Raw genomic sequence first — 14,287 nt, forward strand, 5'->3', positions numbered from 1 at the left:
CAGGCCGAGACTCTGCACTGGGAGCAACCATTGGTGAGATGTACCCTAACAGTGCAGGCCGAGACTCTGCACTGGGAGCAACTATTGGTGAGGTTTACTCACACAGTACAGGCCGAGACTCTGCACTGGGAGCAACCATTGGTGAGATGTACCCTAACAGTGCAGGCCGAGACTCTGCACTGGGAGCAACTATTGGTGAGATTTACTCACACAGTGCAGACCGAGGCTCCGCACTGGGAGCACCCATTGGTGAGACTTACTCGCAGTACAGGCTGAGACTCCACACTGGGCGCACCCATTGGTGAGATGTACTCACACAATGCAGGCCGAGACTCCGCACTGTGAGCACTCTTTGGTGAGATTTACTCACATAGTGCAGGCCGAGACTCTGCTCTGGGAGAACCCATAGGTGAGATTTACTCACACAGTACAGGCCGAGTCTCTGCACTGGGAGCAACCATTGGTGAGATTTACTCACACAGTACAGGCCGAGACTCCGCACTGAGAGCAACCATTGGTGAGATTTACTCACAGTACAGGCCGAGACTCTGCACTGGGAGCACCCACTGGTGAGATTTACTCAAACAGTGCAGGCCGAGACTCTGCACTGGGAGCACCCATTGCTGAGATTTACTCACACAGTGCAGGCCGAGACTCTGCACTGGGAGCACCCATTGCTGAGATTTACTCACACAGTGCAGGCCGAGACTCTGCACTGGGAGCACCCATTGGTGAGATTTACTCACAGAACAGGCCAAGACTCTGCACTGGGAGCACCCATTGGCGAGATTTATTCACACAGTGCAGGCCGAGACTCTGCACTGGGAGCATCCATTGGTGAGATTTACTCACACAGTACAGGCCGAGAGTCTGCACTGGGAGCAACCATTGGTGAGATTTACTCACACAGTGCAGGCCGAGACTCCGCACTGGGAGCGCCCTTTGGTGAGGTTTACTCACAAAGTGCAGGCCGAGACTCTTCACTGGGAGCACCCATTGGTGAGATTTACTCACAGTACAGGCCGAGACTCCACACTGGGAGCACCCATTGGAGAGATTTGCTCACACAGTGCAGGCCGAGGCTCTGCACTGGGAGCACCCATTGGTGAGATGTACTCACACAGTGCAGGCCGAGACTCTGCACAGGGAGCACCCATTTGTAAGATTTACTCACACAGTACAGGCCGAGACTCTGCACTGGGAGCAACCATTGGTGAGATGTACCCTAACAGTGCAGGCCGAGACTCTACACTGGGAGCAACTATTGGTGAGATTTACTCACACAGTGCAGGCCGAGACTCTACACTGGGAGCAACTATTGGTGAGATTTACTCACACAGTGCAGGCCGAGACTCTACACTGGGAGCAACTATTGGTGAGATTTACTCACACAGTGCAGGCCGAGACTCCGCACTGGGAGCGCCCATTGGTGAGATTTACTTACACACGGCAGGCCGAGACTCTGCACTGGAAGCATCCATTGGTGAGATTTACTCACACAGTGCAGGCCGAACTCCGCACTGGGCGCACCCATTGGTGAGATTTACTCACACAGTGCAGGCCGAGACTCTGCACAGGGAGCACCCATTGGTAAGAATTACTCACACAGTGCAGGCCGAGACTCTGCACTGGGAGCACCCATTGGTGAGATTTACTCACAGTACAGGCCGAGACTCCGCACTGGGAGCGCCCATTGGTGAGATTTACTCACACAGTGCAGGCCGAGACTCTGCACAGGGAGCACCCATTGGTAAGAATTACTCATACAGTGCAGGCCGAGACTCTGCACTGGGAGCACCCATTGGTGAGATTTACTCACAGTACAGGCCGAGACTCCGCACTGGGAGCGCCCATTGGTGAGATTTACTCACACAGTGCAGGCCGAGACTCTGTACTGGGAGCACCCATTGGTGAGATTTACTCACACAGTGCAGGCCGAGACTCTGCACTGGGAGCACCCATTGGTGAGATTTTCTCATACAGTGCAGGCCGAGACTCTGCACAGCGAGCACCCATTGGTGAGATTTACTCACAGTACAGGCCGAGACTCTGCACTGGGAGCACCCATTGGTGAGATTTTCTCATACAGTGCAGGCCGAGACTCTGCACAGGGAGCACCCATTGGTAAGATTTACTCACACAGTGCAGGCCGAGACTCTGCACAGGGAGCACCCATTGGTGAGATGTACCATAACAGTGCAGGCCGAGACTCTGCACTGGGAGCACCCATTGGTGAGATGTACCCTAACAGTGCAGGCCGAGACTCTGCACTGGGAGCACCCATTGGTGAGATGTACCCTAACAGTGCAGGCCAAAACCAGACTTATTACTGAGGTAGAGAATATTCTGCAGGTAAATATGGAGCGGGTGATCATTGATAAATTATATGATCCTTCACTGTACACAAAGTGGCGGTATTGACTTATGTTATTTACAGATATTTGTTGAGTTTGGATATTAATTATGGTATTTTATGAATATGTTATGTATCCACATACAGATTATACAGCTAGTCGGGATTCCTCTGGTCTCCATGAGCAGTGAGGTTGTCGTGGGTTCATGGAGATGTGATCTGGTTAGAGTGAGGAGAGGGTGAAATGCACAAGAGGCCTGAGTCTGAGGAACAGAGAGATATTGGTGGTGGGGGAGTGTAGGACTGGAGGAGGTTACAGAGACAGGAGTGCCGGATCAATGAATGGGGTTTAAACGAGAGTGAGAGTTTTAATTTGGAGTTGCTGGGGGACCAGGAGCCAAGGTAGGTTCACAAGGACAGGGTGAGCAGTGAGCAGGGTTTTGATGCACTTAATTCACGGTGCGTGAAAGGATAAAAGCCAACCCGTACAGCATTGGAAAAATCAAGTCTACAGTGAGAAAAGCATGGAAGAGGATTTCAGCAGCAGATGGGCTGAAGCAGGGATGATGAATGCTGATGTTACTCAGTTGGAAGTAGACGGTTTTTGTGATGAGAGGAGATCAGGTCAGAAGCTCAGCTTGGTGCCAGTAGAACACTGAGGTTGTGAACAATCCGGGACATTGGCTGGGACGGGGAGGGAATCACCGGCGAGGGAACAGAATTCATGGCAGGGGGCGAAGACCATGTCCTGGGTCTTCCCAATGTGTAATTGGAGAAATATGTAGGTCATCACAGACTGGCTGTGGGACAAGCAGTGTGAGAAACCATAAGCAATGGAGGGTCGAGAGAGGGACTGGAGAGGGAGAGCAGAGGGGCGGAGAGAGAGGGAGAGCGGAGGGGCCGGAGAGGGAGAGCAGAGGGGCCGGAGAGGGAGAGCAGAGTGGCTGGAGAGGGGGAGAGAGTGGCCAGAGAGGGAGAGCATAGGGGCCGGAGAGAGAGGGAGAGCGGAGGGGACAGAGAAGGAGAGCAGAGGGGCCGGAGAGGGAGAGCAGAGGGGCCGGAGAGGGAGAGCAGAGGGGCCGGAGAGGGAGAGCAGAGGGGCTGGGGAGGGAGAGCAGAGGGGCTGGAGAGGGAGAGCAGAGGGGCCGGAGGGGGAGAGCAGAAGGGCCGGAGAGTGAGAGCAGAGGGGCCAGAGATGGAGAGCAGAGGGGCTGGAGAGGGAGAGCAGAGGGGCTGGAGAGGGAGAGCAGAGGGGCCGGAGAGGGAGAGTGGGGCTGGAGAGGGAGAGCAGAGGGGCCGGAGAGGGAGACAGGGGCTGGAGAGGGAGAGCAGAGGGGCCGGAGAGGGAGAGCAGAAGGGCTGGAGAGAGAGAGCAGAGGGGCCGGAGAGGGAGAGCAGAGGGGCTGGAGAGGGAGAGCAGAGGGGCTGGAGAGGGAGAGCAGAGGGGCGGGAGAGAGAGAGCAGATGGGCCGGAGAGGGAGAGCCGAGGGGCCGGAGAGGGAGAGCAGAGGGGCCGGAGAGGGAGAGCAGAGGGGCTGGAGAGGGAGAGCAGAGGGGCCGGAGAGGGAGAGCAGAGGGGCCGGAGAGGGAGAGCAGAGGGGCTGGAGAGGGAGAGGAGAGGGGCCGGAGAGGGAGAGCAGAGGGGCCGGAGAGGGAGAGCAGAGGGGCCGGAGAGGGAGAGCAGAGGGGCTGGAGAGGGAGAGCAGAGGGGCTGGAGAGGGAGAGCAGAGGGGCCGGAGAGAGAGAGAAGAGGGGCTGGAGAGTGAGAGCAGAGGGGCTGGAGAGGGAGAGCAGAGGGGCCGGAGAGGGAGAGAGGGGCTGGAGAGGGAGAGCAGAGGGGCTGGAGAGGGAGAGAGGGGCCGGAGAGGGAGTGCAGAGGGGCTGGAGAAGGAGAGAGAGGCCGGAGAGGGAGAGCAGAGGGGCCAGAGAGGGAGAGCAGAGGGGCTAGAGAGGGAGAGCAGAGGGGCCGGAGAGGGAGAGCAGAGGGGCTGGAGAGGGAGAGAGAGGCCGGAGAGGGAGAGCAGAGGGGCCAGAGAGGGAGAGCAGAGGGGCTGGAGAGGGAGAGCAGAGTGGCCGGAGAGGGAGCGCAGAGGGGCCGGAGAGAGAGAGCAGAGGGGCCGGAGAGAGAGAGCAGAGGGGCCGGAGAGGGAGAGCAGAGGGGCTGGAGAGGGAGAGCAGAGGGGCTGGAGAGGGAGAGCAGAGGGGCCGGAGAGGGAAAGCAGAGGGGCCGGAGAGGGAGAGCAGAGGGGCCGGAGAGAGAGAGCAGAGGTGCTGGAGAGGGTGAGCAGAGGGGCCGGAGAGAGAGAGCAGAGCGGCTGGTGAGGGAGAGCAGAGGGGCCAGAGAGGGAGAGCAGAGGGGCCGGAGAGGGAGAGCAGAGGGGCCGGAGAGGGAGAGCAGAGGGGCCAGAGAGGGAGAGCAGAGGGGCTGGAGAGGGAGAGCAGAGGGGCCGGAGAGGGAGCGCAGGGGGGCCGGAGAGAGAGAGCAGAGGGGCCGGAGAGGGAGAGCAGAGGGGCCGGAGAGAGAGAGCAGAGGGGCCGGAGAGGGAGAGCAGAGGGGCTGCAGAGGGAGAGCAGAGGGGCTGGAGAGGGAGAGCAGAGGGGCCGGTGAGGGAAAGCAGAGGGGCCGGAGAGGGAGAGCAGAGGGGCCGGAGAGAGAGAGCAGAGGTGCTGGAGAGGGTGAGCAGAGGGGCCGGAGAGAGAGAGCAGAGGGGCTGGAGAGGGAGAGCAGAGGGTCTGGAGAGGGAGAGCAGAGGGGCCGGAGAGGGAGATCAGAGCGGCTGGCGAGGGAGAGCAGAGGGGCCGGAGAGGGAGAGCAGAGGGGCCGGAGAGGGAGAGCGGAGGGGCCGGAGAGGGAGAGCAGAGGGGCTGGAGAGGGAGAGCAGAGGGGCCGGAGAGGGAGAGCAGAGGGGCCGGTGAGAGAGAGCAGAGGGGCTGGAGAGGGAGAGCAGAGGTGCTGGAGAGGGTGAGCAGAGGGGCTGGAGAGAGAGAGTAGAGGGGCTGGAGAGGGAGAGCAGAGGGGCTGGAGAGAGAGAGCAGAGGGGCTGGAGAGGGAGAGCAGAGGGGCTGGAGAGGGAGAGCAGAGGGGCCGGAGATGGAGAGCAGAGGGGCCGGAGAGAGAGAGCAGAGCGGCCGGAGAGGGAGAGCAGAGCGGCCGGAGAGGGAGAGCAGAGGGGCCAGAGAGGGAGAGCAGAGGGGCCGGAGAGAGAGAGCAGAGTGGCTGGAGAGGGAAAGATCGGCTGGAGAGGGAGAGCAGAGGGTCTGGAGAGGGAGAGAAGAGGGGCCGGAGAGGGAGAGCAGAGGAGCCGGAGAGGGGGAGCAGAGGGGCTGGAGAGGGAGAGATCGGCTGGAGAGGAATAGCAGAGAGTCTGGAGAGGGAGAGCAGAGGGACCGGAGAGGGAGAGCAGAGGGGCTGGAGAGGGAGAGCAGAGGGGCCGGAGAGGGAGAGCAGAGGGGCCGGAGAGAGAGAGCAGAGGGGCTGGAGAGGGAGAGATCGGCTGGAGAGGGAGAGCAGAGGGGCCGGAGAGAGAGAGCAGAGGGGCTGGAGAGGCAGAGATCGGCTGGAGAGGGAGAGCAGAGGGGCCGGAGAGGGGGAGCAGAGGGGCCGGAGAGGGAGAGCAGAGGGGCCGGAGAGGGGGAGCAGAGGTGCCGGAGAGGGAGAGCAGAGGGGCCGGAGAGGGGGAGCAGAGGGGCCGGAGAGGGAGAGCAGAGGGGCCGGAGAGGGGGAGCAGAGAGGCCAGAGATTGAGAGCAGAGGGGCCGGAGAGGGGGAGCAGAGGGGCCGGAGAGGGGGAGCAGAGGAGTCAGAGAGGGGTAGCAGAGGAGCCGGAGAGGGAGAGCAGAGGGGTCGGAGAGGGGGAGCAGTTTGCTGTCAGTGTACATATAAGAGCTGATCTATTATGTTTGGATAATGTCTCCGAGGGGCATCATGTAGATGAGATATAGGAGGGGCTAACATGAGATCCATGGGGGACTCCAGAGGTAACAGTGCGGGAGCGGGAAGAGAAGCCATTGATGGAGATTCTCTTGGTACGATCGGATGGGTAAAAGTGGAACCAAGTGCGGGCAGTCCCACTGAGCTGGACAACGGAGGAGAGGCGTTGGAAGATGTTGTGCTCGACTGTGTCAAAGAAGGCTGAAGTCGAGGAGAATGAGGTGGGATCGTTTACCATGGTCAGTCATAGAGCGTTTCATTTGAGACCTTGATTATTGGCATTTCAGGGCTGTGGCAGGAGCTGAAACCCGATTGGAGAGATTGAAATATGGAGTTGTGTGAAAGGTGCGCAGAGATTCGGGAGGCAACTAAACATTGGGAGGAAATGAAGGTTAAAGATGAGATACACGTGGCGAACTCTACACCCACGTGTGAAACTGAACGTATTTCTTAGATCAAAGCCTCTCCTCTGAAATACACAAGTCTGATTTATGGTTTAATGTTATAGAAACAGTTAAACTCATTTCACTTTTGCAGAATAATCCACGTGCTCTGGCTGGGTGACTGGAATCTCCCAGATCCACCGGAGGAGTTTGCTGGTTGCAAGCTACAGAATTAGAGCAAAGCTTCGATATTTACTTTGTACAAAACTGCTTCAGAAAATGTGTCATCGTCACCTCCCTTTAAACATAGAATTAAATAGAAGGTACAGAACAGGAAGAGGCCTTTCAGCCAAACTCCGTGCCGGCGTCTATGCTCGACACACTCCTCCTCCCACCGATTTTCATCTAACACCATCAGCATAAACATTTATTCCGTTCTCCCTCATGTGTTTCTCCAGCTTTCCCTTAAATGTTAGTTTTCTTTGCAGTGAGGCTGTGTAATCTGGAGCTTGGATCCTCACTGACGCTGTAAAGTTCACTTGTTGTTGTTCCTCCATCCCACTGACCCTGCCCCCACCCCACTAACACAGCACCGCACCCTGCTAACCCAGCCCCGCACCTCGCTGGCCCAGACCCGAATCCCGCTGTCCCAGCAGCGCACCCCGCTGACCCAGCCCCGCACCCCGCTGACCCAGCCCCGCACCCCGCTGACCCAGCACCGCACCCCGCTGGCCCAGCACCGCACCCCGCTGGCCCAGCCCCGCACCCCACTGGCCCAGCCCCGCACTCCGCTCGCCCAGCCCCTCAGCCCGCTGGCCCAGACCCGCATCCCGCTGACCCAGCCCTGCATCCCGCTGACCTAGCCCCACACCCCGCTGACCCAGCCCCGCACCCCGCTGACGCAGCCCCGCACCCCGCTGACCCAGCCCCTCCCCCCGCTGACCCAGCCCCTCACCCCGTCGAGCCAGCCCAGCACCCCATGGACCCAGCCCCGTACCCCACTGAACCAGCACCGCAACCCACTGACCCAGCAAACACCCCACTGACACAGCCCCGCACCGCACTGACACAGCACCGCACCACACTGACACAGCACCACACCACACTGACACAGCACCGCACCCAGCCGACACAGCCCCGCACCCCGCCGACACAGCCCCGCACCCCGCCGACACAGCCCCGCGCCCCGCCGACAGAGCCCCGCTCCCCGCCGACACAGCCCCGCACCCCGCTGACACAGCCCCGCACCCAGCCGACCCAGCCCCGCAGCCCGCTGACCCAGCCCCGCAGCCCGCCGACCCAGCCCCGCACCCCGCCGACTGAGCCCTGCACCCCGCCGGCACTGCCCCGCACCCCGCCGGCACAGCCCTGCACCCCGCCGGCACAGCCCCGCACCCCGCCGGTCCAGACCCGCATCCCGCTGACCCAGCCCCGCACCCCACTGACCCAGCCCAACACCCCACTGACCCAGCCCCACACCCCACTGGTCCTGCCCCACACCCCACTGACCCTGCCACACACCCCACTGACCCTGCCCCACTCCCCACTGACCCTGCCCCACTCCCCACTGACCCAGCGCTGCACCACACATACCCAGTCCCGCATCCCACTGACACAGCCCGACACCCCACTGACACAGCCCCAAACCACACTGACACAGCCCCGCACCCACACTCGACTGAGCCAGGCCCGAACCCCACTGACACAGCCCCGCACCCACACACAACTGAGCCAGAGACACCCCTGAGCTCGCACCACACGGACACAGCACCGCACCCAAGTGACCCAGTCCCACATCCCACCTACAAAGCCCCGCACCCCACTGACAAAGCCCCACACCCCGCTGACAAAGACACACACCCTGCTGACCCAGCCCCACACCGCGCTGACCCTGCCCCACACCCCGCTGACCCTGCCCCACACCCCACTGACCCTGCCCCGCTCCCCACTTAACCAGTCCCGCACCCCACTGAAACAGCCCGACACCCCACTGACACAGACCCCAGGGACCCAAACCCACAACCCACTGACCCAGCCCGGCACCCCACTGACACAGCCCCGCACCACACTGACCCAGCCCCACACCCCACTGACTCAGCCCCACACCCCACTGACCCAGCCCCACACCCCACTGACCCAAACCCACAACCCACTGACCCAGCCCCACACCCCACTGACCCAGCCCCACACCCCACTGACTCAGCCCCACACCCCACTGACCCAGCCCCACACCCCACTGACCCAAACCCACAAACCACTGACCCAGCCCCACACCCCACTGACCCAGCCCCACACCCCACTGACCCAGCCCCACACCCCACTGACCCAGCCCGTCACCCCACTGACACAGCCCCACACCCCACTGACTCAGCCCCACACCCCACTGACCCAGCCCCACACCCCACTGACTCAGCCCCACACCCCACTGACCCAGCCCCACACCCCACTGATCCAGACCCACACCCCACTGACCCAGCCCCACACCCCACTGACCCAGCCCCACACCCCACTGACCCTGCCCCACTCCCCACTGACCCAGCCCGGCACCCCACTGACACAGCCCCACACCCCACTGACTCAGCCCCACACCCCACTGACCCAGCCCCACACCCCACTGACCCTGCCCCACTCCCCACTGACCGTGCCCCACTCCCCACTGACCCTGCCCCACTCCCCACTGACCATGCCCCACTCCCCACTGACCCTGCCCCACTCCCCACTGACCCTGCCCCACTCCCCACTGAGCCTGCCCCACTCCCCACTGACCCTGCCCCACACCCCACTGACCCTGCCCCACTCCCAACTGACCCTGCCCCACTCCCCACTGACCCTGCCCCACTCCCCACTGACCCTGCCCCACTCCCCACTGACCCTGCCCCACTCCCCACTGAGCCTGCCCCGCTCCCCACTGACCCTGCCCTGCACCACACTTACCCAGTCCCGCACCCCACTGACACAGCCCGACACCCCACTGATACAGCACCAAACCACACTGAAACAGCCCCGCACCCACACCCAAACCCGACTGAGCCAGGCCCACTCCCCACTGACCCAGCCCCGCACCCACACATGACTGAGCCCACCCCGGACCACACAGACACAGCACCGCACCCTAGTGACCCAGCACCACACCCCACCTACAAAGCCCCACACCCCACCGACACAGCCCCGCAGCCCGCTGACACAGCCCCGTACCCGGCCGACACAGCCCCGCACCCCGCCGACACAGCCCCGCACCCCGCCGACACAGACCCGCACACCGCCGACACAGCCCCGCACCCCACCGACAAAGCCCCGAACCCCGCCGACCCAGCCCCGCACCCCGCCGACCCAGCCCCACATCCCGCCGACCTAGCCCCGCACCCCGCCGACGCAGCACCGCACCTCGCCGACACAGCCCCGCACCCCGCCGACCCAGCCCCACATCCCGCCGACACAGCCCCGTACCCCGCCGACACAGCCCCGCACCCCGCCGACACAGCCCCGCACCCCGCCGACACAGCCCCGCACCCCGCCGACACAGCCCCGCACCCCGCCGACCCAGCCCCGCACCCCGCCGACCCAGCCCCGCACCCCGCCGACCGAGCCCCGCACCTCGCCGACCCAGCCCCACAACCCGCCGATCCAGCCCCGCACCCCGCCGACCCAGCCCCGCACCCCGCCGACCGAGCCCCGCACCTCGCCGACCCAGCCCCACAACCCGCCGATCCAGCCCCGCACCCCGCCGACCCAGCCCCGCACCCCGCCGACCCAGCCCCGCACCCCGCTGACCTAGCCCAGCACCTCACTGAACCAGCCCCGCACCCCACTGAACCAACTCCACACCCCACTGTCCCAGCCCCATATCCACACCCCACTAACTCAGCCCCACACCCAATTGACCCAATCCTAAACACCACTGACCCAGCCTCGCACCCCAATAACAGAGCCCCCCGCACCCCTGCGAAGCAGCCCCACTCCCCACTGACCCAGTCCCGCACCACACTAACCCAGCCCGCACACGACTGACCCAGCACCACAACCCACTGACCCAGCCCCGCAGCCCACTGACCCAGTCCCGCACCCCACTGTCCCAGCCCCGCACCCCACTGACCCAGCCCCGCACCCCACTGACCCAGCCCCGCACCCCACTGACATAGCCCCACACCCCACTGACCCAGCCACACACCCCGCTGACCCAGCCCCATACCCAACTGACCCAGCCCCACACCCACTGAGCCAGCCCAGCACCCCACTGACCCAGCCCCACACCACACTGACCCAGCTCCACACCCCACTGACCCAGCCCCACTGACCCAGCCGCACACCCCACTGACCCAGCCCCTCTCCCCACTGACCCAGCCCACACCCAGCTGACCCAGCCCCACACCCCACTGACCCAGCCCCACACCCCACTGACCCAGCCCCTCTCCACACTGACCCAGCCCCACACCCCACTGACCCAGCCCCACACCCCAGTGACCCAGCCCCGCACCCCACTAACACAGCCCCGCTCCCCCCTGACTCCGCCCCGCCCACCACTGACCCAACCCCGCACCCCACGGCCCCAGCCTCCCACTAATGCGGATCCACAGCGACACCCACTGGCCCAGGCTACTCCCCAATGACCCAGATCTAATGCGAGGAGCATTCGTAATAAGGTGGATGAATTAGCTGCGCAAATTGATGTAAACAGACATGATATAATTGGGATTATGGAGACATGTCACCAGGGAGACCAAGGCTGGGAATTCAACATCCAGGGGTATTCAATATATAGGAAGGAGAGGCAAAAAGGAAAAGGAGTTTGGGTAGCATTGCTGGTTAAAGTGGTGATTAACACAATAGTAAGGAAGGATGTCAGCTCTGATGATGTGGAATATGTATGGGTAGAGCTGAGAAATGCCAAGGGGCAGAGAACGTTAGTAACAGTTATATACAGACCCACAAACAATAATGCCGAGTTTGGAGATGGCATTAAATGTGAAATTAGCGATGCATGCAATAAGGGCACTGCAGTTACCACGGGTCACTTTAATCTAGATATAGGTTGGGCTAACCAAATTAGTAACAATACTGTGGAGGAGGAATTCCTGGTGCGTATACGGGATGGTTTCCTGGACCAATATGTCAAGTAACCAACTAGAGATCAGGCCATCATACACTGGGTATTATGTAATGCAAAAGGATTAATTAGCAATATTGTTGTGCTAGTCACCTTGGGGTGGAGCGATCATAGTATGATAGAAATCTTCATTAAGATGGAGAGTGAAGTATTTGACTCAGAGACTAGGACCCTGAATTTAAATAAAGGAAACTACGATGGTATGAGGCGTGTGTTTGCTAGGATGGACTGGTGAATGTTACTTAAAGGGTTGATGGTGCATAGGCAATGGCAATCATTTAGAGATCGCAGGGATGAACTATAGAATTTGTTCATCCCTGTTTGCCATAAACATAAAACAAAGAAGCAGACTCAACCGTGGCTAACAAGGGAAATTAGAGATATCCTAATGTCCAAGGAGAGGAGAAATAAATTGGCCACAAAAAGCGGCAAACCTGAGGATTGGGAGCAGTTTAGGATTCAGCAAAGGAGGACAAAGGGTTTAATTAAAAAGGGGGAAATAGAGTATGAGAGTAAGCTTGCGGGGAACATAAAAACAGATTGCAAAAGCTTTTATAGATTTGGGAAGAGAAAAAGTTTGGTGAAGTCAAGCGTAGGTCCCTTCCAGTCAGAATCAGGGGAATTTATAATGGGGAACAAAGAAATGGCAGACCAATTAAATGCATACTTTGGTTCTGTTTTCACAAAGGAGGACACAAATAACCTCCCAGAGAAGTTGGGTAATATAGGGGCTAATGAGAGGGAGGAACTGAATGAAATCAGTATTTGTCGGGAAATGGCGTTAGGAAAATTGATGGGATTGAAGGCCGATAAATGCCCAGGGCCTGATAATCTACATCCTAGGGTAATTAAGGAAGTGGCCCTAGAAATAGTAGATGCGTTGCTGGTCATCTTCCAAAATTCTACAGACTCTGGAACAGTTCCATGGATTGGAGGGTAGCTAATGTAACCCCACTATTCAAAAATGGTTGTAGAGAGAAAATGGTGAATCACAGACCGGTAAGTCTGACAACGGTAGTGGGTAATATGCTAGAGTCCATTATAAAAGATGTAATATCAGAGCACTTGGAAAACAGTGGCAAGATCGGACAAAGAAGAATTGAGAAATGCTAAGTGGAAAAAAAATTAGTGGGCGTGGTATATATGCCTCCAATCAGTAAGGCGGAGGTTGGGGATGGCATTAAAAGGGAAATTAAAGAAGCGTGCAATAGGGGCACAGCAGTCATCATGGGTGACTTTACTCTACATATAGATTGGGCTAAGCAAATTAGTAACAATACTGTGGAGGAGAAATTTATGGATTGTTTACGGGATGGTTTCTTGGAACAATATGTCGAGGAACCAACCAGAGATCGGGCCAACTTAGACTTGGTATTATGTAACGAGAAAGGATTAATTAGCAATCTTGTTGTACGAGGCCCCTTGGGTCGGAGTGATCATAATATGTTCGAATTCTTCATTAAGATGGAGAATGAAGTAGTTTACTCAGAAACTAGGGTCCTCAATTTAAATAAAGGAATCTACGATGGTCTGAGGAGCGAGTTGGGTAGGATTGATTGGGGAATGACACTCAAAGAGTTGACGGTGGATAGTCAATGGCAATCATTCAAAGACCGAATGGATGAACTACAGAAAAGTTCATTCCAGTATGGCATAAAAATAAAAGAAAAAATGTGACTTAACCGTGGCTATCAAGGGAAATTAGGGATAGCATAAGATCCAAGGAGAGGACATATCAATTGGCCAGATAAAACAATAATCCTGAGGATTGGGAGCAGTTTAGAATTCAACAAAGGAGGACAAAGGGATTAATTAAGAAAGGGAAAATAGAATTTGAGAGTAAGCTTTCAGGAACATAAAAACTGACTGTAAAAGCTTTTATAGATATGTGAAGGGAAAAAGATTGGTGAAGTCAAGCGTAGGTCCCTTGCAGTCAGAATCGGGGGTATTTATAATGGGGAACAAAGAAATGGCAGACCAACTAAATACATATTTTGGTTCTGTCTTCACAAAGGAGGACACAAATAACCTCCCAGAATTGCCGGCGAACATAGGGTCTGATGAAAGTTTGGAACTGAAAGAAATCACTATTTGTAGGGAAATGGTGTTAGGAAAATTGATGGGACTGAAGGCCGATAAATCCCCAGGGCCTGATAATCTACATCCCAGGGTACTTAAGGAAATGGTCATAGAAATAATAGATGCATTGCTGGTCATCTTCCAGAACTCGATAGACTCTGGAACAGTACCCATGGATTGGAGGGTAGCTAATGTTACCCCACTATTCAAAACAAGTGGCAGAGAAAAAGCAGGGAATTATAGACCGGTAAGCCTGAGATTGGTAGTGGGGAAAATGCTAGAGTCCATTGTAAAAGATGTAATAGCAGAGCACTTTGAAAGCCGCGACATGATCGGACAGAGTCAACATGGATTTGCAAAAGGTAAATCATGCTCGACTAACCTACTGGAATTTTTTGAGGATGTAACTGGTAAAATGGAAAAGGGAGAACCAGTAGA

At 58.3% G+C, this 14,287-nt stretch overlaps 1 pseudogene; it reads left to right on the forward strand.

The window, feature by feature from the left end:
• Positions 1–2,877: 2,877 nt before the first annotated feature.
• Positions 2,878–14,287, forward strand: part of LOC147087200 (uncharacterized) — a 32,586-nt pseudogene continuing 21,176 nt past the window's right edge.

Source organism: Somniosus microcephalus, unplaced genomic scaffold (genome assembly GCF_052327205.1).
Source record: "Somniosus microcephalus isolate GS21.2 unplaced genomic scaffold, FLI_Smic_1.0 unresolved_chr6, whole genome shotgun sequence".
Lineage (NCBI taxonomy): Eukaryota > Metazoa > Chordata > Chondrichthyes > Squaliformes > Somniosidae > Somniosus > Somniosus microcephalus.